Source organism: Lonchura striata, chromosome 22 (genome assembly GCF_050655825.1).
Source record: "Lonchura striata isolate lonStrDom1 chromosome 22, ASM5065582v1, whole genome shotgun sequence".
Taxonomy (NCBI): Eukaryota; Metazoa; Chordata; class Aves; order Passeriformes; family Estrildidae; genus Lonchura; species Lonchura striata.
In genome coordinates this window covers 2308577-2334405 of record NC_140724.1, presented here as the reverse complement: position 1 = coordinate 2334405, position 25829 = coordinate 2308577, and the positions used below count along the sequence as shown (strand labels likewise).

Sequence of the window (25829 nt, the reverse complement as noted above, 5' to 3'; positions counted from 1 at the left end):
CACTGGGCTGGGCACGGGGCACTGGGATGGGCACTGGGATGGGCACTGGGCTGGGCACTGGGCACTGGGCTTGGCACAGGGCACTGGGCTGGGCACTGGGCTGGGCACTGGGCTGGGCACTGGGCTGGGCACTGAGCTGGGCATGGGGCACTGGGCTGGGCACTGGGCTGGGCACGGGGCACTGGGCTGGGCATGGGGCTGGGCATGGGGCTGGGCACTGGGCAGTGGGCTGGGCACAGGGCACTGGGCTGGGCACTGGGCTGGGCACTGGGCTGGGCACAGGGCACTGGGATGGGCACTGGGATGGGCACGGGGCACTGGAATGGGCACGGGGCACTGGGATGGGCACTGGGATGGGCACGGGGCACTGCCCTGCCTCGCTGCTGTGATTTCCTCCATAAACCAGCCCCCAGCGAGCAGGGCAGAGCAGGGCCTTGCTGCCTGCCCAGGTCTCACGTTCCACCCGTGGCACGGCTGGGCTGGGAGTGCCTGGTGCTGGCAGAGCAGGAGCACAGAGCCGTGCCCGAGCCAGCTGGGCACCTCTGGGGACAGGAGAATCACAGAATCACAGAATCCCAGAAAAACGAGGTTGGAAGAGACCTCTGAGATCATCAAGTCCAACCCATGCCCTGACACCTCACTAGACCATAGCACCACGTGCCACGTCCAGTCCTTTATTAAACACATCCAGAGATGGTGATTCCACCACCTCCCTGGGAAGACAATTCCAGAACTTTATTATTCTTTTGGTGAAAATTTCTCTCCTAATACCCAACCTGAACCTTCCCTGACGTAGCTGAGGCTGTGTCCTCTGGTTCTGTCAGGCTGGGGACAGCGGCCTGGGCTGTCCTGGGAAGCCTCGTCCCCTCACTCAGCATTCAGCAGGACTGCAGGGACTTTATTTACCCACTTTATGGTCAATAACCCAGTTATTTATCAATCCCCAGAGGGAAGAAAAAAAAGGGAAAAAAAGAAAAATAAAAGGCACAGTTCTTCAGCTGAGATTAGAGGAGAAGCAGGGAAGGGGCAAATCCTCGGAGCACAAACAGATTGCACTATTTATATATGAAAATGTTTTCTGCATCTATAAACTTCCCATACCCAGGCACTTTAATTAATTGCAGGGGTTGCCATGGTAACCTCCCTAACTCAATTACAGCTCTGCAGAGAGGTGAGCGTGCCTGTGACAGAGCAGGTGCCTCGTGCTGAGCCTGCGGTGGGAGCGGATCCCACGGAAATGGGAGAGGATCCCAAAAAAATGGGAGTGGATCCCACAGAAATGGGAGAGGATCCTGCGGAAATGGGAGCGGATCCCACGGAAATGGGAGTGGATCCCAAAGAAATGGGAGAGGATCCCATGGAAATGGGAGAGGATCCCACAGAAATGGGAGCGGATCCCGCGGAAATGGGAGAGGATCCTGCAGAAATGGGAGAGAATCCCACAGAAATGGGAGCGGATCCCGCGGAAATGGGAGAGGATCCTGCAGAAATGGGAGAGAATCCCACAGAAATGGGAGTGGATCCCACGGAAATGGGAGAGGATCCTGCGGAAATGGGAGCAGATCCCACAGAATGGGGAGTGGATCCCACAGAAAGGGGACTGAATCCCATGGAAATGGGAGCGGATCCTATGGAAATGGGAGTGGATCTCAGGGAAATGGGCAGATCCCATGGAAAGTGGAGTTGATCCCATGGAAATGGGAGCGGATCCCACGGAAATGGGAGCAGGTCCTATGGAAAGAGGGGCAGATCCCATGGAAATGGGAGCAGATCCCATGGAAATGGGAGTGGATTCCAAAGAAATGGGAGAGGATCCCACAGAAAGGGGAACAGATCCCATGGAAATGGGAGAGGATCCCACAGAAACGGGAGAGGATCCTGTGGAAATGGGAGAGGATCCCACAGAAATGGGAGCAGATCCCATGGAAATGGGAGTGGATCTCACAGAAATGGAAGCAGATCCCAAGGAAATGGGAGCAGATCCCACAGAAATGGGAGCGGAACCCATGGAAATGGGAGAGGATCCCACAGAATGGGGAGCAGATCCCATGGCAATGGGAGCACCGGGCATCTGTGTCAGGAGCTGAGTCCCAACACCTCCAATTACCCCGATTCCCCCCGAGGGACGGCGCAGCACGGGAGCACAGGTCAGTGCCAGCCTGGTGAACACGGCAGATTTCCCTGGAAACGGGCAGAGAGGAGATTCCGGGGAGGGAAGTGCAGCTCTGGCAGGCTGAGGTGCCCCGGGTGAGGGGGACACGGCTCCCACAGAGGGACCCCGCGGGTCCAGACCCTCCAGATCTGCTCTGCGACAGATCCTCCTCTGGCACTGCCACACTCCAACACTGCCTCTGCTTTGTGCCTCAGCTGCCCCTGTACGAGCAGGGCAGCCCCTCGGTGGGAAAGAGATTTGTAAAGAATTCTTAAAACTTGATAGAAAGTTGTTTTTGGCTTGGAAAGACAGGAACCTGCTTAAGGAAGGCAGGAGCCTCCTCTGAAATAGAAAATGTAAACCCCTCCTTCTGAAATTAAGGGGCTCTCAGGCGAAGATATGGGAATTGCAATAACAGTTCTGCACTAGGAAAAGTAAAAATACAAATGCAATAGTATAAACAAAAACAAACCACTGCCAGAGCAGCCCTGTCCCCTGTGGGTCAGGGAGTGGCTCAGCCCCATCCCAGGGGGGCTCAGCCCTCCTGCAGTGCCAGCTGTGCTTCTGCTGGAGCAGGATCTGCACAAGGGGGGAGTTTTCCTTGGAGCTCCAGGGCTGGGGGAGATGGGCCTGGGCTCCTCTGGGAATGCAGGGGGAAGGAAGCTGCTCCTCTGGGAATGCAGGGGGAAAATGCTGCTGTGCTGTGCCCAGGGCAGATTGTGTCCAGGTAGGAATTCTTGACTCCTCCCCTGAGTGCAGCATCTCCCCATGGATGATGGAATTTTCTCAGCCAGGCAGGGACACCCAGTGGCCCATGGACAGCAGAGATCTCCTGGAGGGAGGATTGGCTGTGGAAGAGATAAAGAAAACTGCCCAAAGAACAGACGATAACTGCCCTGTTGCCCTGATTTTTAAAAGTGTTGTTTTCTTTTATAGTTCTTTTTGAAAGTTTAAAGTTCTCATAAAACTTCTTTAGCCTTCCGATAATGTTTACATATCAGAGTTCCCACACAATTTCATGGATAAATAGAATAGTTTGCATATTTCTCTGTGGGTGGAGAGAAATGATTGATTGGTCTTTGGACCAGCGTGGTTGGAGAGGTGGTAATTCCATCCTCCAACCCACGGTCACCTCTGGAATTCTATAAATACCAGATGTTGGAGTAAAACGGGGTCTTTTTTCTCTTTTGAGCTTCCCAAACTTCAGTGTACTCATTTTGTGTCCAACAGTGACACTGCCCCAGCTCTGACAGATGGGAATTGAACACACACCCAGCCAAACCCGAGACAAAAGCTCATCCAGTCTTGCACATCTGTGTGCAACCTCTGAGATAAGGCGTGCTGGCTTAGGAAGGCCACAGAACAGAGATGAGATTGAACTAGAAACAAGTTTCAATAAGTTTCAAAACATGGCCTTACAAAAAGGTAGATAATTTAGAGAATTAGAACTGGGAAAGATTCATTGTAGCAACACCACGTGGAGAAAAAAAATATATAAAAAACAACCAAGAGCCCTCCTGACTCCTGAAGAGCTCAGGCAGCAGAATTACCCTCAGCTGCTCCAGCTCCCAACGGGGAAGGTCTGTCTGACGTTCCTGTCAGATTGATGATCGATATGGCAGGAGTTGCTATTCACTCCGAGCCTCACAAAGACCGAGCTCCTTCCCTGCACCACATCAGACAAACCATCTGCATCACAATCAGCGCTTGCCTCCAGACGGTGACCCCTCTTTGTGCCACAGAGCATCGACAGCACAGGAAAGGCAGGGAGCAAAGAGGGGAGAGATGACATTTCCTCTGGCGTTATCGCCTGCAATCTGTGCGGTGATAACCTTTCCATCCATTGTGAAAAGTCACCTGCCACATGAACGGGCTCCGTTCTCCTCGCACCCGCTCTGCTCTCATCTCGATCCTCTGGCACCTTTTCCGAGGCTGTGTGACAAAAGGGACACTGCCACGCCTGCCATCCCCTGTCCTGAGCATGGCTGTGGCAGGATGTTCCTCTGCCCCTCTCCGGCTCCTGTCACTCGAGTTAAGTGTCCTTTTCTCCCGTTTGAAATTAAATGCCTTGTTAGGTACTTCCTAGGGTGTCTCTGGCGAGACACTGTGATATTTCTTCCCCTCTCTGCCCCCATCCTCCAAGGTCACGGACAGAGACTCCAGCTTGTTTCATAAAGGTTAAATGTAACTTCCAGAAGAGGAGCTTGAACTTTGGAGAGCGAAGGCAGAGAAAAAGCAGCCCCCTCAGAGAATACCAATTGTTCTGAGAGCAGCAGCTGGACAGAAAACAGCAGCTCCATCCTGAGCAACAGCTTCATCTGTCTGTGCAAAGCCCTGCTCCTCTCCCTGCAGAGCAACAACTTGCCCGAGGCTCTTCCTTTCAGCAGAGCCCTCACCAGCTGTGCCCAGCTCCCGAAGGATGCAGAGTTAACCCTTCGGAGCTGGCATCTCCAGCCTGCCAGGGGATGATGCTCGCCCAAAGGCTGAACAAATTCTGCCCTGCTCTTCACCAGGAACCTTCAATCACAAATTCCTGCACCCCTCTCATCCTCCCCGGGCTGGGATTAGCCCAGGTCAAAGGATCTCCCACTCTTTAGGAAAGGTTTTTATTTCGTTCTTCATTCCCTGCATTTTTCCTGTGCCCATCCAGCTTGCTGGGTTTACAGCAGAGAACTGCAGAAATTCCCGGGGTTTACTGCAAATTCAAGCTCAAGAAATTCCCAGGATTTAGTGCAGTTCAGGCTCAGGGATGTGCTTTCCCCAGGCTCCCCTGCTGATGTTCTCCCACCCTTAGGGAATCCTGCCCTCAGCCCATTTGTGTGTCCCCACTTGTGCAGAACCTCCTCAAATGAGAGCCTGGGACAACAGAATTCCCAAACTCCTCCCATCAGCAAGAGGTTTTCTAGGGAAAAACTGGCCAAGCAGCTCCAACTATCCCCAGTGGGCTGTGCTACACTGAGGCTGGGTTTAGAACACATCCAGAATTTTCTTCAGTCTGTCGAGGCTCCATCTTTAAAATATCATTTTGTCTTTTGCTCCTCAGCCCTGTGCTGACAAAGTGGTGGTAAGTGGATGTGATTTTAGCCTTGGCAGGGTTTGTGGAGGCCGAGGCTGGCAGGAACGAATCCCTGGCAGAGCAGCAGCCTCTGGAGGCTGGGATTATCAAGGCTGGTTTAGCAGCAAGCTCTGCTCAAGCACATCAGACATGACTGGACATCTCCAAGGGCCAGCCAGCAGTGTTGAGGAATTCCAAAAACATCCTCCTGCAAAGCATAGCCTGGGAAAGACACTGTTCTCTTCATCCCAGTTTAACCAGTTAAAGGCGCAGCAAAGCTGTGGTGGGTGCCCACCGTGGTGTGCAGTTGTTTCTGCAAATTCAGGGTTTCCAATTTCTTCATTAATTGTATGAGATTTCTCCTTCTCTCCACTTGATGACTGCACTGGAATCACCGGTGAAAAGCTGCAGGATGTTCCCATATATATTTCATATCTATTTCTGTGTTTAATAGAAGTGTAAAAGAGACACTGGGTTCAAACAGGTGCAAAAGTGGCAAATCAGACACTTCTCTCTCCATTCTCATTATTCAAGAGCGAGGCAGAGCAGTGGACCAGAAACAAAACTCACAAAACCCAGGACATGTTCTGTGCCATTTGCTGAGCAGCAGCGATCAGACATCAAAATTCTAAACAGATAAAAAAGCAAAATCAAGCTCACACACTGAGAAAGTTCCACCTTTGCATGCATTTAAGGAAGGAAAAGAAAAATTGACCTTGCTTCAAGGCATAAATCGACCTCTAATGGATTAGGATTTTTCCTGCGAGCAGCTCTTAATTAAGCAGTGCACAAAATCACTTTGCAACATCGCCGTGAGTGGGAGCCGCTGCTGGGAGTTGTTAAATTAAAGCACCGCTGGCTGGACTGGGCCATCCCAGGCCACCAGGGATCAGCTCCACGCAGCCACAGCTCCCGTGGCCGCATTCCTGGTGGCTTTGGAAAGCCAGGGGGACAAAGCCCTGGTGAGTGCCCCGCCCATCCCTCCCTGGGGTGTTCCTGGAGCTGGGAACCCACAGAGCTGGGATGGGGCGTGCAGGGCCCTCTGCGGGCGGGGAGTGAGGGTCGGGTCAGGGTGGTTTGGTTTGGCTGCAGAGGCACCCAACAGCGGGGTCCAACAGGAGACACCCAGCAGGGGACACGCCCAGCAGGGGACACGCCCAGGAGGAGACACACCCAGGAGGGGACACACCCAGGAGGGGACACAGCCAGGAGGGGACACACCCAGGAGGGGACACACCCAGGAGGGGACACTCCAAGGAGGGGACACACCCAGGAGGGGACACACCCAGAAGGAGACACACCCAGGAGGGGACACACCCAGCAGGGGACACACCCAGCAGGGGACACACCCAGGAGGAGACACACCCAGGAGGGGACACTCCAAGGAGGGGACACACCCAGGAGGGGACACACCCAGCAGGGGACACACCCAGGAGGGGACACACCCAGGAGGGGACACACCCAGGAAGAGACACTCCCAGGAGGGGACACAGCCAGGAGGAGACACTCCAAGGAGGGGACACACCCAGGAGGAGACACTCCCAGGAGGAGACACACCCAGGAGGGGACACACCCAGGAGGGGACACACCCAGGAAGAGACACACCCAGGAGGGGACACACCCAGGAGGGGACACACCCAGGAGGGGACACACACAGGACACGACACACCCAGAACAGGATATGCCCAGGACAGGACACACCTGACAGGGGACACGTCTTGTGTGGGTCATGCCCAGGACAGGACACACCCAGGAGAGGGCACACCCAGTGTGGGACACACCCAGTGTGGGACACACCCAGCAGCAGGTATGCATCCGGACATGCCCAGCAGGGGACAGGCCTGATGGGGGACACACCCAGGAGGGGACATGCCCAGGACAGGACACACCCAGTGTGGGGCACGCCCAGTGTGGGACACGCCCAGTGTGGGACACACCCAGTGTGGGACACACCCAGTGTGGGACACGCCCAGCAGCAGGGATCCAGCAGGACACGCCCATCAGGGGACACACCTGCCCCAGGACACCCCCCGCAGCCCCAGCCCCGCACCCACTCTCCATCTCCTGCCTGGGCTCAGCTGGCAGGGGATGAGAGCAGGAATTGCCCCCAGCCCTTCCCTGCGCCTCCTCCCACCCTCCCACAGCCCCAGTTAACCCCTTGTTACCCCCAGCCCAGCACGAGGGTGCTGCAGAGCCCTTCTGCTCCTGACCGCAGCCCGAGCAGGGCTCAGAGCACCCACACCAGGCTCTGCCCACCGCCGCCACCACCGCAGGTCACGGCCACGCTGCTCAGAGGCGGTCCCTGCACACAATTATTGGGACAATTGCGCCCTGAAGCACCAGCAGCTCTCATCTTCCAGCAGGAAATTCGGAGAAGGAAGTACAAAGCTACTGAGAATCCAGCTAATGCCACGGGAAAAGGTCACAAGGCAGCTGAGATCACAGGCGGTGTCAGGATTATCCCTCTCCCATCTCTATTTCAGCTCCGGTTTTTTATAAAAAGCCAAGTCTGTGGAAACTCAAAGCTTAGTGCTGAAAGGTGGATGCTCATCTACATCAACAACACCGCCCTTGGAGCAGCAGCCTTTGAATCTAAACCTCTCTGTGAACCTCACACTTGATCCCACACTTTGATTTAGTACAGAACGATATGCACAGCATCATCTGTGGGTTTAAAGAGGTTCTGTAAAGGGATTTTCAGCAAAGGCACTGAACAGCTCTGCAGAAATTGTCTCCCCTCGGGTGGAACAAAGCAGCTGTGGGCAGGATCCTGTGACCAGTGCCAAAAACCCCAGAGTGACCCTGTGAGCGCTGACCCTGCTGCACACCAGCTTCTGATGAATTTAACCCAAATTCCACCTGTTCTGTTGAATTATCTGCTCTTCACCTGAGAGCCACTGAGAACCTGTTTGGGGAAAGAAGCTCCAGTAAAAATCCCACCAACAATAACCACTCCAAGCCATTTAACAGTTGGGAAAAGCTTAATCAATGATTTTTGTTTTCCCTCCCCTCCTCTTGTCAGCAGCTCTTCAGAAGAAATAAACATTCTGTGAGCCCTTTTTGTAAATTGAGTACAAGCAATGCTTTCTTTTTTTTTTTTTTTTAAATGACAATCCTCCAACAAATCATTTTAAAAAGACAGGCCCACAGTGGGATGCAATTTATTTTTCAGCCTTACACTTTACCCCACTTAATTACTCCACAGGAGTAAATTCCCAGTTAATAGCAGCTGACAGATGATGACCTTTACATCACAATTTTTTTCAAACTTCTCAGAGGCCCCAGATTTCCTACAGGTAATGCTAAGGTGGTATTTAGGTGATACCATCTAATTGTTTCCATGAGACCATCCCAGTGAGATCCTGATGCATTATTTACACCCTGCATGGACAAACTATTGTGGAAGTGCGGTAATAAAATAACAGTAAAATAACTGTGGAAGCGCAGTAATAAAATAATGGAACCATGATGATCTGTCAGAATCCATGGTATTGATGGGCCCGAGATTGTAGAAAGTCTCTGTCTTTCTGCCCCACTGCCAAAGCAGAAGTTGTAATTAATCTGTGCTGGTTTCCAGGTTGTTTATTCTGTTTATCTCTCACATATTCTGCTGCCCTGCCCAGCTCTGTCCTGCAGGGCAGCGTGTGGGGCTCTGCCCTCAGTGGGATGTGACAAACATTCAATACCAGAAACTCCCTGGGCTGGATTTACAAGAACGTGCCAATATCTGTCACCTCCGTTGGACAGTGTGTCCCCAGCCTGAACCAACAGAAAAATGCCAACACCACAGTGAGACATGGAGGGCATGAAGAAGGAGAAAAAGGACAAGGCACACCCAATTTCCTCCATCCTGTCCCCTTTGTACCCCTCATCTAGAATCCTAAAATTTTACTTTTGCACCCGTGCCACATTTAATTATTACTTATATCAAACCCTCAGAGCTGGTAATTCATCCTGTGAGATTGAAAACTCTTTTCCATGGGCAGAGATCACAGCCAGTGTCTCTGGGGCTCTGTCCAGGGGGTTCCTGAGCCCTGCCAGGGTCCCAGGGCAGCCAGAGCAGCCAAAGGGAAGCCCTGGATTCCCATAATGATCCTTGTCCTTGGCAGGGGGAAGAAAGCATTTCCAGCATATTCTTGACATTAAAAGCACATTTTTAGTTTTTACTGGAGTCAGTCTTTTGTAAAGCACTTCAATCACCTGTCACAGAGGTGTCAGAGTACCCAAGGGAACCCCGAGCTGGGACGTCACTCCAGGCTGCTCCAGGTTCCCCAAGAATCCTCGTTATCTCCTAAAAATTAAACAAATGCAGGAACCAGAGAGGGGGAGGAGGGAGGAATAAACCCGGCAAGAGCAGCCCCGATTCCAGAGTTATCCCTCGCCTGCCTCCCAGGATGATCCCAGGAGCAGGTGCAGGGCTCGGGAAAGCCAATGAATCAATGCTCAGTTAAATTACACAGCCCGTGAAACTCAACGGCAGCACAAGATGTAACACCAGGACATAAAAATCCTGCAAACCATAAATAAAGCAGAGCCACGTGTGGGGACTGCCTTGTTATTTATCTGAGCAGGGCTTGGGCACATTGCTCACAGCTGAGCACATCACTACCCGAAAATGAGAGCCCACAGTGCAGCTACCCACATCCCCATTTTCCCTTAAATGCCAAATATCCTCACATTTACAGCAGTGGCTGTGCAAAACAGCAATCACTCATTTTTTAAAATCTTAAAAGTTTATTAGTAATAAAAAATTATTGATAAAATTAGAGTAATAGAATTTGGACAATGAGAATTAGGACACTGCGAGACAATAAAAAGCCAAGAATTTCGGATGTCCGGATGTTTTTGGGCACTGAGCTGCCAAAACCACGCCTTGTGAACAAAGGAATAACCCTTAAAATCATCAGCCTGTTGCATATTCATATATCTCATACATGGTGCATAAATACCTTGCAAATTAAGAACTTTTCTGGTTTTTGTCAACTTCTTCTCCTGAATCCTGGTGGTTCCATAAGGCCAGAGAGGAGGTGGAAGGATGTTTGTCTGTTCTGATAAGGAGCTGTGACTCTTTATGTGCCCTTTTGCTGTTATCTCTGTGCAAAGAGTTTCTTGATTATCTCATCCCTTTCTTGAGCTAGTAAAAAATATCTTACATCGCAGAGCTTCTATTTTAACATTTTGTTGTAACTTAAAAATATATTTAACACACTACGTAAAAAGGATAAATACAGTATTACGAAATAACCTTTTATAATACACAGAGTATCTAATTTAATATTTGCGAAGAGCCAGTCATAAAACATGCATTTTTCACAGTGTCCTTTCCACATCTCGGAGTTTCTGGATGCAGCACCGTCCCCTTGTTCCCCTTCCCCAGGGTAACAACCTCAGGATCTGCTGCAGGGGCTGGAGAGCCCTCACAGCCCATCACAAACTCTGCACCCACCTAAGTGTGACACCTCCATGTTTGAAATCCTGCTTTTCCTCCTATTTATTTCTTGAGACAAAGTGTCATAGTCTGACCTTGGTTTTTAGCTGCAGAGAAAATCCATCTTTAGTTGAAAACCTTTAGAAAATCGAAGCTTTAGTTAGAGCTCAGTTTTTAGTTAAAGAGAAAATCCAGCAGTTCCGGAAGGGATTCTCTGTGCCAGGATCCACGCTGACCAAAAATCCCGTTTTTCCCGTGCCTCTCCCTGGCTATCATTTCCTTCCTGAGCACAAATCCTGGCGGTTCTGATGCCTCAGGTTTAGCTTTCCTATTTCTCAGATTAGGGTGCAGTTCTGAGCTTCAGATTAAGTGTTGGTGAGCTCTCCTCACAGAGTACAGAGAGAACAATTCCTTCTCCAGCTGGGGACCAAGGACAAATGATTCAAATCTCAGGCCCAAGAGCACAAACAACGTGGGCTGAAGAGAGAAAAACAAGCAGGATGGGACTTGATAACCTAAAGCTGGAATTGGACAATGAATTCCAACCTGCAAATGGAGCAGAACTGATCCCAGCGAGAGGCCCCGTGACCTCGTGTCCGTTTTGGGACGCTTTCTTCTCCTCCTTCCCAGCCACCTTCTCACCGACCCCAGCAGCCCCTGGAGGTCCCACTCCAGCAGCTCCTTCTCCACCTCCATCTTCCCATCTTGAGCTTCCCAGTTCCAGCTGTCAGCGTTTCCCAGCTACTCGCAGGATTTTTTCCCAGAAGTTGCTAGGAAACACTAACGACTGGATAGGAGGGCAAACTGGGTACAAAATCAAAAGTGAAAAATGAAAAACAAAAGTGGCCAAGCTCAGGGAGCAGAGCATCTGGTTGCACTTCTCTTACCTGGAAGTTTCTCTTGGAGGGGCAGAGGTACCCAAGAATTGGGAGAATTGGGGTGAGCCTCTGCTTGTGAGAGCAGCCTGAACTGGGACCTTGTTATCACTCACCTCAATAAAAAAGGGACCTATCACCACCTGCTTGGGTGCTGGGATCCTGATCTGGCCTCTCCCTGCCTGCTCAGAGCTGGGCTGCCTCTCATTTCTTTGCCTGAGAGCCCCTTGATTTCAAAATTATAATAATAATTCAGAGGGAAGGGGTTTGCATTTCCATTCCAAGGGAGGGCCTGCCTTCCTTAGCAGATCCCTGTCTTTCAAACCCAGACACAAAGCAAGAGAACGAGAACTGCAGGGAAATTAATGTGTATTTATAGCAGGCATTGATTGCACTATTTATTCCTGCTCTTTCTGGTAACTCAAATCAGCCCCATGTCCTTAAGGGGCTCAATTTCCTCCTCACTGATCACTTGGGGCCTCCTCCTGAACTCTCTGAGCTGCTCTGTGGTGGCACTGACTGGGGTGGGACAACTTCTCCCGCACACCTCGGTCCCTGCCAGGCTCCTGAAGAGGCCATGAGCTTCCCGCGGGAGATCTGAAAGGATTTTGGGGTGTTCTGGCAGCGTTCAGAGCCTCTCCCCACCCCACAGAGAAAGGCTGGCGGGAGGCTCGGGGTTCCTGCGGAATTCCCAGCTCAGACTAAGGCTGCAGCAGCCCCTTCTCCTGTTGTTAGGAACAAAACAGCCTTGCTGGGACACTTGGGATTGAGCTCAGTACTGACACTGAAATGTTAATCAGCTAATTGCTCCTGGGAATCACCTACACCCCCACCCACACTACCATTCTAGGACCGGGATGCAAAATAGACCAGTGGAATCGTGGGAGGGGGTTTTGGGGATGAAAACACCCCAAAATGAAAAAGAGGGGCACAGTGGAGGGGGTGGATGGGTGCGCTGGTTGGGGAAAAGGGAACCACATCCCTAGTCTGTGTCTGACCTGTCACCAGAGCCTGCAGGGGACCAGACTGGGCTGTGGAAGCAGGAACAAGGAATCAGACAATCTACCTGGTGTTACCAGGAGGGCAGGAGTGGGATAGCTGCTGCTGGACCTCGGCAGCAGGCTCTGCACATCCCCTCACCCTGCGGCTACCAGTGTGCCAGGAGGAAAGGAGAGAGGACGGTCTGCTGAGACTGCAGATACAGACTGGACACCTCTTCACCTCCGGCTACCACAGTACCACGGAGACCCCAGGGACAGACCCTGCACAGACCCCAGGGACAGACTCTGCACGGAGACCCCAGGGACAGACCCTGCACAGACACTCCAGGGACAGACTCTGCACAGACCCCAGGGACAGACCCTGCACAGACCCCAGGGACAGACCCTGCACAGACCCCAGGGACAGACTCTGCACAGACACTCCAGGGACAGACTCTGCCACCTTCTCCCCCTTCGGCTACCAGGAAAAAGCCACAACAGCGGGGGTGAGCTCCGTGTCGAGCCCCCTGCCCAGCTGATCTTTTTAATAAAGAGCTGAACATTAATAAAGGCACAGCCCCTGTTCATTACACCTGTCCCACAGACAGCTTTTCCAGGTCCAGAAGCCTCTGGGATGTTGCCCAGGGAAGAGAGGGCTGATGGTTCTGCTCCAGCCCCCCAGCCCTGCAGTGGCACCGAGGGGCAGCGGCTGCACAGCCCCGTCCCCAGAGGAGCATCCCAGTTTCCTTCAGCCCCCCAGGCCCGAGCCAGCAAATATTTAGTCCAGTCCAGAGCTGAAGGGCTGAAGCTCAGTGCCAGGGGCTGTTCCTCTGCCGCTCTCAGCTCACACCCCTGAATCCCAGAGCTCTTGGAGCCTGTCCTCATTATCCTTTCATGAACCGCGGGGTTTAAGGCGTGTTTGTGTTGCAGCTGCTGATGTTCAGGTAACACTTACCCCGAAGCTTTCATAAAACTTTCAGAGCTGCTATTATTTTTAACCTGCTGCCAGAGGCAAACCTTCCAGGAGGAGGCAGCTCGGGGAGCCGCCGGGTTCCTCCTGGCAAAGAGACCCGGTGTCCTCAGTGAGGCGGAGTGAAAATTTAACAGGGTCCAAATCCATTTGGATTGAGGTGGAATGTGCCGCTCTGAGCTTGCTGGCACAGGTAAAATATGCTGTTTAGTCTGGTAACTCTGCAGCACCGTAAAACTGCCCCAGCTGAGGAGAAATAATGCGAATTTCCAAGCTGAAGAGATAAGAGATAAGAAAGATTCCTTGGACCTTGAAACAGAGAGGGCAGGGTGACCCAGGAGTTCTTTCTGGACTTTCTGACAAAAACTGGGTACAAGTGTAACTAGCTCTAAGCTAACCAGAAATCAGCAGAATGAATATGCATGAACCTATTGTGAATCTCTATGCATATGTAAATTGTAAGGGGTAATAAAAAAGGATCGGGAGCCCTCAGGGGTGCACATGTCCTTTGAAGGGGAACGATCCCCACATGTGTCCAGCGCTGTAATAAACATACCGTCCCTACAAATCTTTATAGGAATTATAATTTTTATCCACATTTCACTCAGCAGGGACAGGAAAGTGCAAACCAGTTCCCCCTCCCAGTGCCACCAGGGCACAGCTCTGGCTCGGTGCTGACCAGCACAGACCTGCCAATATCAGCCCTGAGGAAGGAAATGCCAGCCGGATTGCCCAGCTCCCCACCTGGCAGAGGGATGTTTTATCCATCCTGGGTTAATGCCTCCTGCTCTTGTTGTGAGCCACACTCAGATCCTCCAAATTCATCATTTAATTCCAAATGCCCTGCAGAAATAGCAGGCTCTTTTGAAAACTCAATTTGAAAGATCATTAAAACGTACAAAAGACTTTATCTGTTGCGGGAAGAAAACGCTGTGTATACAGAAGAGGGGGGGAGATCTCACCCATGGAAATGACAGCGATTTCTACCTGAACCTCTTCAGCTGGAGTTGCTAAGTAACCGTGACACACCACTGTGCATTGTCTGCAGCCTCTGGTCCGAGCCTGACAGGCTGATTCATTCTCTGAGTGCCCAACCTGCACCGGGAGGGTTTGAAATACTTCAGCATTTACCTGCACAGGAAGGGAGGCAGGAGCAGCAAAACAGAACAAAAAAAAGAGAAACCTACAGACAAAACCCCGAACCCATCTATAATTTATGAATTAAGTTTTATTACCAGGCTGCCATATTTAGACAGAAACCAAACTCCACTTCCAGAAGAAGATGATGTATGAAGTGGTTTCTCCCTCTAATATCTGTGCCTCCCACAGCAGTAAATCCATCTCTCCACCTCCAAAGGATGTAAATTTAATTACAGATCCTGTGTGGCAGCGTTTGGAAAGAGACAGTGAAATAAAAGGCTCCGCTGTCCCTGCAGCGCCCTCAGAATCCCCATTCCCACAGGAGGACTTTAGGGAAGGCAGCAGAGATCCATCCCTGGGTCTGTGCCCACCTGGACAAAACTCTCCGGGGCTCTGTTTGTACTTCAGGGGCTCCCCAGCCCCAGGACAGCTGAGCAGGACATCAATTAGCACAGGGAGTATTAATCACTGGGTGATTATCCACCATCACAGCCGGGGAGAGCCAGGCAGACCAAACTTCACAGCCACAAACTTCACAGCCCCAAACTTCTGCTCACTAAAGCAGCCAGGGCCAGGAACTGGCTGCAGAGCTCCCACCTCATGTTTTCCAAAGAAATCCCCCTATTTCCCAAAGAAACCCTTGTGTTTCCCAAAGAAATCCCCCTATTTCCCAAATAAACCCCCGTGTTGTTCAAATAAATCCTTGTGTTTCCCAAAGAAACCCTTTTGTTTTCCAAATAAATCCTGTGATACCCAAAGAATCTCCCATTTCTCAAAGAATCCCCCATTTCTCAAAGAATCCTCAGTTGATTCTCGAAGGTTCCTCTCCCACCACGGGTAACAAAAGCAGAATCCCCTTTATGTTCCCACTGTGGTGCAATTGTGCCGTGTTTGCCAAGTGCAATTTGACTTGATTGACCAATTAGGCACTGCAATCAATCTGTCTGGTCACATTAAATATCTCCTCTTCCAACCCTGAGGAACTTTGGGGGGGACCAGAGGCGGCCACTTGAGGCACCTCCCCGTGGCCAAGGGGACACTCCCATGGGGGTGGTGACCTCTGGTACTCAGTTTCTACACTCTGCTTCTTCATCTCCGTGAAATTTCCACCAGACATCCACGATAACCCGAGGAAAACATCCTCCCTGCTCCCTGAGTGCCCTGAGAGCCTCCCAGGCACCTCAGCTAATGCCTTACACTTGTTTTGCCCCCGTGTTTTATCCTTGAACACACGGAGCACACACGGCGTTAAATCCTCAGCACAGATGCTGCAAATCACCTGAGCTGGGGCGTGTTTTGTGCATCTCCTCGGGGTAAGGAAGGAGCTCAGGAAAGAAATAATTCATTTACAGCAGCTGCAGGTGAGAGGCACAAGGTGCCTTTAACTCAGCAGAGCTGGGGGTGCACGCAGGCGCCGAACACGCTGCAGGCCTCGCCCGCCCTGATGTTAAATTAATTAATCAGGAGATAATTAAACATCCCGGACATAGTTGTGTTCGATAAGTGGGACATGCCTGGTTTTCCTCCATGTGAATTCCTCCTGATGAAGCACTTTCTGCTGCACCACAGAAATAAAAGCGGGTCTCTTGGTGATTCAGTGCAGATCCAGCAATTAATTCCTCTTCTCCGAGACTTTGTTTCAGAAGTTCAGTTTCATGAAGGGGAAAAAAAAAAACACAAAACAACACCTTAATTTAAATCTTTGTGTGATAACTGATAATGATTTTATTTCACTCCCACTGGGGCAGGATGGGAAGTGTATTTTAGGCCAAACCCAGAGTCATTTATTGAAATACTTTTGGAGCTCAAGTGAAGGTTGCAGATGAAGGGGGCATGGCTGCTCCCTCCTCATCCCCTTCACCTCCAGATAAATCAGCTTTTGGAGGGCTCCTGGTCATTGCAGAGCTCTCCCAGCTTTTCTCCCATGTGGAAAACACTTCTGGATGCCTTGACCTGTCTGACACCTCCTAGGGACACGTTTTCCTTTTTCCTGGATTAAAAAAGGGAATAGTTGCCAAGCAGCAAAGTGTAACTGGAGAGAGGTTTAGCCCAGGAAAGTTTCTTATGAGAACAGGCAGGTGGAAATGGATCAGGACCAGTTTTGTGAGGCAAAGGGGTGTAAAACGAGCAATGAAGGGAGTGTTTGAGCTGCTGCTCTGCTCCTTCTGCGCTGCTCCAGGAGGGGAGATCCCATCCTGGGAAAAGAAGCTGGGCTGCTCTGCCAGGTCAGAGTCCTCCCTCTGGGGCTGGGCCTCCTCTCTGCCCACATCCATTAAACCAGGAGCACCTCGCAGGGCTGCTCAGAATCACTCACTTCCAGCAGCCCTTTCTTCTGATACTGCTCCTGCTGCTGAGCGAGAAAATTCCCTTCACAACGCCAGGCTGAGGAGACAAACCCACGCTGAGCTCTGTGCCCCATTTTCCATTTCCCAGTGTAAAGACACACAAACTGTCAATGAACATGTTTATGGAGTGGGTCCAGAATGGCAAGGAAGGCAATCACAGCATTCTGAAGGCAATCAGAGGATTTTGGAAGCAATCACAGCATTTTGGAGGCAATCAGAGGTTTCTGGAGGCAATTACGAGATTTTGCAGGCAATTATAGGATTCTGAAGGCAATCAGAAGACTTTTGAGGCAGTCACAGCATTCTGAAGGCAATTATAGCATTTTGAAGGTAATCACAGGATTCTGAAGGCAATCAGAGGATTTTGAAGGCAATCACAGCATTCTGAAGGCAATTACAGCATTTTGAAGGCAATCACAGCATTCTGAAGGCAATTACAGCATTTTGAAGGCAATCACAAGATTCTGGAGGCAATCAGAGGATTTTGAAGGTGATCACAAGATTCTGGAGGCAATCAGAGGATTTTGAAGGCGATCACAGGATTCTGGAGGCAATCAGAGGATTTTGGAGGCAACCCCAGGATTTTTCTCCCCAAGCACCGGGCACAGCCCAGGTGATGGCTCTGCTGCTGGCCGTGCAAACACTTTTGCTGCACCCCTTTGGTGCCAGGCTCAGCCAGGGCAGCCCTGGCATTGCCAGGTACGACACCCACCACAGCCCATCCAGCACCAGGGTCTGTCCCCTCCCCTCGGCTTGTGCCCCTGCATGGAATTTGTAACCGGGACGTTTTGCTGTTGTTCCATCAGATTTGTTAACAGTGTTCATTTTTTTATTTTATTATCAGTGTTTCTAACTGAGCCGGCTCCAAATTCCCTGCTGCAATCAGCTCCTTCCGAACTATTCCCTGTTTCTCAACATCAGGATCTGCCTTTCCCCCTCGGTCCCACAAAGTCTGACACATCTGCAGTCCTTTTACCTAACCACGCATATCCAGGCTGATCATTCAAAAAGAAAACCTATTCTCATTTCCAACAGGAAAAAAGGCAGAGAAAAATAAAAGGTATTGCTGTAATACAAAGTAATGTGTGCAGCTGGATCAACATTTCTATCAAAAAGACCCAAAAAAGTTAAAGCAACTGTAAAAAGCCTTGCCTTGCTGAATTTATGTAAATAACAAAGGCAAGAAAATGAATATTCATGTGCCACGTGCTGCTTAATGGGCTCCTGCCGTCTGTTCTGGAAATTCTGCCCCGGGAACTTGGAGTGCTGAGGTGTCCTCGAGGGCCAGGGGTGGACAGGGACTGGGATGGACTGGGATGGACTGGGACTGGGACTGGGATGGACTGGGATGGACTGGGACTGGGATGGACAGGGACAGGCACTGGGGTGGACTGGGACTGGGATGGACTGGGGTGGACAGAGCCACAAAAAGAATCTGAATTTAGGCTGGCTAATCACAGAAATATTCCAAGTGCTCAAAATTCCTGATCATCAGGACAAGTGCTGCAGTAGCTAACACACAAGCAGGCTCAATTAACCCTAATTAGTTCGGATTCGTGCTACAACAGCCTTCATTAGCAGTGTCTGAACGAACAGAGCGAGGAAGGGAAATAACATTTGGTTGTGAGCTGTAGGTAGGAATCACCCGGTGGATGAAGTCGAGGGGGAAGGGGAGTGAACCTTTCTCTTGTGGGGCCAGGGGGCTGCTGCAGCCCCAGATGGTGCTGGAAATATTGATCTGACACCAAAGCTCTGCCTGGTGCCACCTAGAAATGTGTTTGGAGGTCTTGGGGGCTGGAGGTCAAGGTGACCCCAGGAGTGCAAAAGTCCTTGTTCTCCCAGCACATGTAGCCAAAGGAGTCTGGGTGCGCAGGGTCGGCTTCCCAAGGCTGTTTATTGTCCCTTCTCCAGAACATTCTTTCTCTGCCCTGCTGAGCTCTGGCCAGCAGCTCGGCCATGGCATTCTGTCTGCCCCCAGGGCGGTGTTTGCATTTTATACCAAAAACTGCCTGTGCCACGTTTACAGTAACGTGCCAATATCTGTCATTGCTGTTGGGCAGTGTGTCTGTCCTTAAACCAACAGAAAAGTGTCACCAGCACAGCAAGGCATGGAGGGCAAGGAGAAGGAGAAGAAGGTCAGGACACGCCCAAATCCTCCATTTGAACCCCATTCTACAAACCCCAAAATTCTACTTTTCCACCCTGTGTTAACTCAACTACCACACTGCTCAAACCCTTGTGGTTTGTAATTCCTCACACAGAGTTGGCAGCTTTTTCCAGGGGCTAAAATGGAGCCCACAGGTGTTTGTGACTTGGTGCCAAGGTCTGCGAGCCCTGCCAGGGCTGGAGCCAGCCGGGGCAGCCAGGGGGATGTGCTGGACTCTGATAGAAAGTGTCACTGCAGGTCCCAGCCCAAGGCAAACCCAGCTCAGCTCCAGTGCTACCTCTGGAGCACCCAAACCTCATTAATTCTGGGCTTTAATTGGGGCAGGACAGAATCAGGGCACCCCAGTCCCACCAGCAGCTCCTGTTTGCAGGAGCCCAGGCAGGAATCACCTCCAGGTGCTCTGAGCTGCTTCTCCCCCTCCGTGAATGCTCCTCACAGACACGGGTTCACCTGGGAACTGAAAATGAGGTGCAGTCATTCCTGTAGGTGAGAACTTGTCGGGTCCAGCACATCCCTCTGGCTGCCCCGGCTGGCTCCAGACCCTGGCAGGGTCTCAGAGACCCTGGCAAGAAGTCAAAAACACCTGTGACTTCGATATTAGCCTGTGGGAAAAGCTGCCAACTCTGTATGAGGAATTACAAGCCACACGGGTCTGAGTAGTGTGATATTTGAACTAACACAAGGTGGAAAAATAAAATTTTGGGTTTTTTAAGATAAGGGGTTCAGGGGACAAGATGGAGGGATTTGGGTGTGTCCTAACCTTCTTCTTGTTCTTCTTGTCCTCCATGTCTTGGTGTGATAGTGGCACTTTTCTGTTGGTTTAAGGTAGAGATTCACTATCTAACATGCGTGATGGGAATTGGTGAAGAAATTGTAAACATACACACGTAGTTAGAGTATATGATGTGGGAGCTGCCCAGGCTCAAGGCCAGACTGCCATGGCTTCTGTACTAGACGGACCACGGCAGTTCAGAGAAAGAATATAGAGATAAGAAAAAATAAACAACCTTGAAAGCACCATTGAACACATTCCAAGACTCTTTCTTCAGCTGCATTCGGGCTAGGGAAGCAATGACTCTTTTTGGACCTCTCTTGGGGTCACCTTGACCCTCAGGAACCACGTGAGAGAGAAGAAATCCACCAGAACCTAAACCTAAACAGGTTTGTGCCCTGGGGCAGCACTGGGGACTCTGGGATGTTGGAACTCAAAATGTCCCTCAGACATTTTTGGATGTTCCGGGCCCAGGTCAGAAGCATTTGAGGCCCTGGCAGGCAGCTGCAAACAGCTGTGATTTTGGGTTTGAGCCATGGAATGAGTTACCAGCCTTGCAGGAAGAACAAGAAGTCACAAAAGTTTAGATATTAGAGCAGAAGTAGTCACAAAGTAGAGGGAAGAATTTCTGAGTGCTGTACAGGGGGTTTTGGTTTTGTACACGGGGGTCAGAGGGTTTAAGATGGATTTGGGATTTGGGCCTGCCCTGTCCTCCCTCTTTCTCCTTCCTCACCTCCATGTTCTTGGTGATGTTGGCACTCACAGATTGGTTTAGAGTAGAAAAGCACCATTTAATATAGGTAATAGGCATTGGGAAAAACTGTAAACATGTAACACGTAATGTACCATATAAAAGATAGAAAATCACCATTTAATATAGGTAATAGGCATTGGGAAAATCTGTAACCATGTAACATGTAATGTACATATAAAAGATAGAAAATCACCATTTAATATAGGTAATAGGCATTGGGGAAAACTGTAACCATGTAACTCATAATGTACCATATAAAAGACAGCAGCAGCCCTGGCGGGGAGAGAAGAAGCAGTCGGGGTCAGAGAGGATGTCAGGGTGTGTGTGTGCCTCTGCCTGAGCTGGGAGCAAACCACAGCAGCCCAAGGACAAAATCTTTTAGATAACTTGCAATAAACTGCCTTGAGACCAAACAACAGAGACTGCTGAGCCTTTCTTTGGGAGCATGGGTGGGAGGAGGAGAAGTTTTTTTCATGACACAGAGCCACCCGTGACCTAGGGTGGTCTTCGACACTGGGATTTCCCTGGGAAGGTCCAAGCCTGGCTGTGTAAAACAACTCCTTCCACCCAGAGACTCTCCTGGCGTGGGGAAAACACCTCGGAGCTCAGGCCACAGGAAAAACCCCCCTGGCAGCAATTCCAGGCTGGAGCGAGCCCAGCTGCCAGGCTGGAGTTTAACTACAGAGCCTGAGCTGAGGCTCAGTGCTGGCTGCTCTCTTTCCACATGTCCTAGGTTATAATACTGGGGTGTATTCCCTTACCACCTGGAGCTGCAGTCCCTCTCTTTCCTTATCTCGTGACTCAGAGATGAGTCCCTCCAGGAGGAGCTGTTCTTTCAGCCACACGGCTGGGAAGATCTCAGCGTTCTCTTGTGAGAGGCTCCGCCCAGAGGGAGGAGCCAAACGATGCCATCAAGGATATCATGGGTTCTGCAGACAGCAAGGAGATCCCCTCTTCCAAGGGGAACAGCTGAGACCTTCTCTGCACTGGACCTCCAGAGGGAAACTCCATCAGTCTGCAGGAGCACCGCTTGGACAGAACCACATCTGACACCACGGCCCCAGCCAGCGAGTGTCAGGTTGTGTCTCTGACTCTGTCTGTGGTTCTTCTTTTGTGCTATTGTATGTATTTGGTTCTTTATTCCATTTTCCTAATAAATTGTATTTCTGACTTAGAGCCTCTCACTGGTTTTGCTTTTCAAACCAGGACACCACCCTCCTGGAGTTGAGTCGAGTGCTCCACAAGCTGCAGCAGCCTAACGAGCCTCTTCCAGGGGATTCATAATTAATGAACGTGTGAGGCAGTGTCAGCTCTAATGATCTCTGACTTCCTCATCTCTATTTCTTTTCTGAGGCCTTCCCCGTTGGTGCGGTGGCTGCTGCCATCCCAGCGCAGCCCCAGTTTGCAGATGGGATGTGACAGGGGGAAATGGAGCCTGCAGCGACTCTCGGCGTGTGCAGCTCCTCAGCTGCACCCAGGGAACCCCGAGACAGCCCAAAAATGCAGCCTGAGCCAGCGCTGGGCAAGCCTGCTCAGCCTAAACGCCTAAACCCTGGAAAATAAAGCTCCATTTACGAGCACAGAGAGGTCTCCCCCTGATAAAGCCCATTCTGAGAGTTTTTCCTGAGTAGATCTTCATTGCTTTTCCTTTCTTTTGGGATTTGAAGGGATTAGAATACTCTGTGTACAAAATAAAAATGTGCAGCTCAGTTGGCCAGCGTGGGGGTTTTCTTTTCCCTGCCATCAGATTTTTTTTAGCCTCAAAGATAATCAAAATGCTCCCCCTTGCACAAATCAAGGAACCAGAGACTTTTAGCTCTGCTCTGGAAACAACAGGAGGCTTTCCCACACTCCAGTCAGAAAATCAGAAAAACAACAAAATCCTCAGCACGGACAGAGAAACCCTGCTGGTGTGAGCAGTAAACAGCCACTACCTGAGCACAGGCAGCTTCCAGAAGAGACAATTCCACACCAGGAGCCCTGAGCCCGGCTTGGAGGAGCCAAAGCCCAGCTGCTGCTGCCTGTGGAGCCCTGGACCAGCAGCACAGAGAGCTGAGCCTGCCAGGACCCTGCCAGGCCCCGGCAGGGGGATGCTCATGAAAGGATCCAGGTGCCTCTGAGCAGATTTGCTTCCTGCAGGACGAATCCGGCAGCTCTGGATTGATTCCAACAGGGTTTGAAGTGAAAATTGAGCAGCTCCTGGCCTGGGCAGAGCAGCAGAACCTTGATTTAAAGGAGAAAATGCCTCTGCCCAGTCTCTTCAGGAGCGCTCAGGAGCTGCAGGCAGAGTTCTGCTGAACGTGAGCTGGCTGCAGAAAGCAGAGGGGAAAACAGGGAGAACCTCCCTGCCTGTGGGGAGGGGTACCAAAGGACAGCGTGATTATTGTCATTATTGTGATTATTGTAATTCTTGCCCTCAGGAATGGGAGGTTCATGGGCCTGAGGTGCTGCTGCCCCTCAACAGGCTCCAGGAGGTTCCTCGTTTGTCTCAGATTCCCAATAATCTCAACTCAGGTAATTAATTAGAGAGGGCTTCCATCTGATTCCTGATTTACCTGGTCACAGACCCTCAGCTCTGCCTTCCAGGCCCTGAAATCCTCCTGTCCATCCTGAGTGTTGGGCACTGAGAGCCTTCATCCTGCCCAGGTGTGTGTGCCAGGGTTCCAGTTCCAAGGGAGATCCACCTGGGCACCCCGTGGAGGGCGGAATCTTTCTGCCCCACGTTTGTTCCACCCCGTGGAGGGCGGAATCTTTCTGCCCCACGTTTGTTCCACCCCGTGGAGGACGGAATCTTTCTGCCCCACGTTTGTTCCACCCCGTGGAGGGCGGAATCTTTCTGCCCCACGTTTGTTCCACCCCCCAGTCCCCCTTCAGGCACAGAACTGAGGACAGAGATCTGCCTGAAGGCCCTGAAGCCCCAGGAGATGCGAGATGTGCTGGGCTTCCCCCGGGTGCTTCAGCACCTCCCCGAGCAGGACTTCACCCAGCGGCTCTGGTGAAGATATCCCAGCCCCAGGGTGAAGTCAGGGCTGCAGTTCCAGCAGCCCAAGCACCCAAAATTGAGGATTTGCATTTGTGCCCAAGCTGTGCATCCCAGCCGAGCACTCACATTGGGATTCTTCCCACACCGAGCCCTGACTGGAGCAGGTACTCACAAAACCCATCACATCTCACTAAACAACCTCATTCTACCTCCTCATCAGCTCATTAAAGCTCCTGATTATTAATTATTTATGCCATTATTATCCATTATTATTTCAGGGGGTACTCAGCCTTTAACAACAGATCAAGGAGGATTTGATGCTCACAGCATTGGGATTTTTTTAGTTTGTCTTCAGCAAAATAATTGGGGAAAAAAACAAAACCTCTGACACCAAATCAACAAAGAGGGGGAAGTTTCAGAACTCTGTGAAAATTCTTCTTGAAGCTTAAAAACACAGGAGCCCCATCCTTTTGGTCTTCATGGCATTAATTCTGAATAGGAATTAATAGAGTGACAAAATGGGAATTGAAAAATTGGTTCTGTCTGTGGCAGTGCCAGCCCCTGCTCTGCTGGTCAGGTCAGGGAGCAGCACTTCTGCCCAGCCCCAGGGAAAATAGAGATAAATTCTTGCTGTGCAGCCTCCAGGAGCCTCTGGTGCCTCCCGTGCCCCTTTTAGCAGGAGCAGACTGAGATTTGCACACCCAGGAGCTCCAAAATCACATCCCAGCCCTACGGGGTGACAGCAGTGAAGGAGAAATGACACAAGGCAGGATTTCCACCTGAAAATGCACAGAATTCCAACTTGCTTTGCTCTGCCAGGGCTACCTTAAGGACATTTCTGGGGCTCCAGGAGCACAAACGCCCTCAGGCTGCTTCTCCTGTCTCCCCAGGGAATGGATTTCCCATGCAGGGAATCCATCCTTGCAGCTCAGAGCTCCTCACAGGCAGTTTGCTGCTTCCCTGCACCTTCACTCCCAGCCTGCAGCAGGAGAGTCTGGCTCAGCATCCCATCAGCTGCACATTTCCATCAACTGCAGATCCTCATCAGCTGCACATCCCCATGAGCTGCACATTTCCATCAGCTGCAGATCCCCATCGGCTCAGCATCCCATCAGCTGCAGATCCCCATGAGTTGCACATTTCCATCAGCTGCACATTTCCATCAGCTGCAGATCCCATGAGCTGCACATTTCCATCAGCTGCAGATCCCCATGAGCTGCAGATCTCCATGAGCTGCACATTTCCATCAGCTGCACATCCCCATGAGCTGCACATTTCCATCAGCTGCACATTTCCATCAGCTGCAGATCCCCAGGTCCCCACCAGCCAGGGCAGCTGGGCTGTTGATTCCTGCCTCGGGCCAGGGCGTTAATGAAATGGGAATTCTGAGCCAACAACACCACTGGGCAGTGAGGAAACCTGAATTCAGGAATGCTTCCAGGGAAAACCTGAATTCAGGAATGCTTCCAGAGGAAACCTGAATTCAGAAATGCTTCTGAAGAAACCTGAATTCAGGAATGCTTCCAGGGAAAACCTGAATTCAGGAATGCTTCTGAAGAAAACCTGAATTCAGGAATGCTTCCAGAGGAAACCTGAATTCAGAAATGCTTCCAGGGGAAACCTGAATTCAAGAATGCTTCCAGGAAAAACCTGAATTCAGGAATGCTTCCAGGGAAAACCTGAATTCAGGAATGCTTCCAGGAAAAACCTGAATTCAGGAATGCTTCCGGGAAAACCTGAATTCAGGAATGCTTCTGGGAAAACCTGAATTCAGGAATGCTTCCAGGGAAAACCTGAATTCAGGAATGCTTCCAGGAAAAACCTGAATTCAGGAATGCTTCCGGGAAAACCTGAATTCAGGAATGCTTCTGGGAAAACCTGAATTCAGGAATGCTTCCAGAGGAAACCTGAATTCAGAAATGCTTCCAGGGAAAACCTGAATTCAGGAATGCTTCCAGAGGAAAACCTGAATTCAGGAATGCTTCCAGGGCTGCCCGAGCCATTTCAAGCCCTGCCTGATGCTGGCCCTGGGCTGATGGGGCTCTGGAGGGGTTCCTGGGCTCTCAGTCCAGCTGGGGCTGGCTGGGTGCTGACGCTGCCACCAGCAATGCCTGGTGGACACTGCCCTGATCATTCCTGCCTTTGTTTCCTGCCTTTTGCCCCTTTTCCCTTTCCCCAGGTGCTTCTGGGGGCCTGGGAGTCTTGGCT

The 25829-nt window shown here is 51.0% G+C and overlaps 1 long non-coding RNA gene across 1 annotated transcript; it reads left to right on the top strand.

The window, feature by feature from the left end:
* Positions 1–12862: 12862 nt before the first annotated feature.
* On the top strand, positions 12863–22347 carry LOC146765585 (uncharacterized). The gene is made up of 2 exons (XR_014949843.1): positions 12863–21716; positions 21845–22347. It is a non-coding gene; the product is annotated as an uncharacterized LOC146765585 (long non-coding RNA).
* Positions 22348–25829: the final 3482 nt, after the last annotated feature.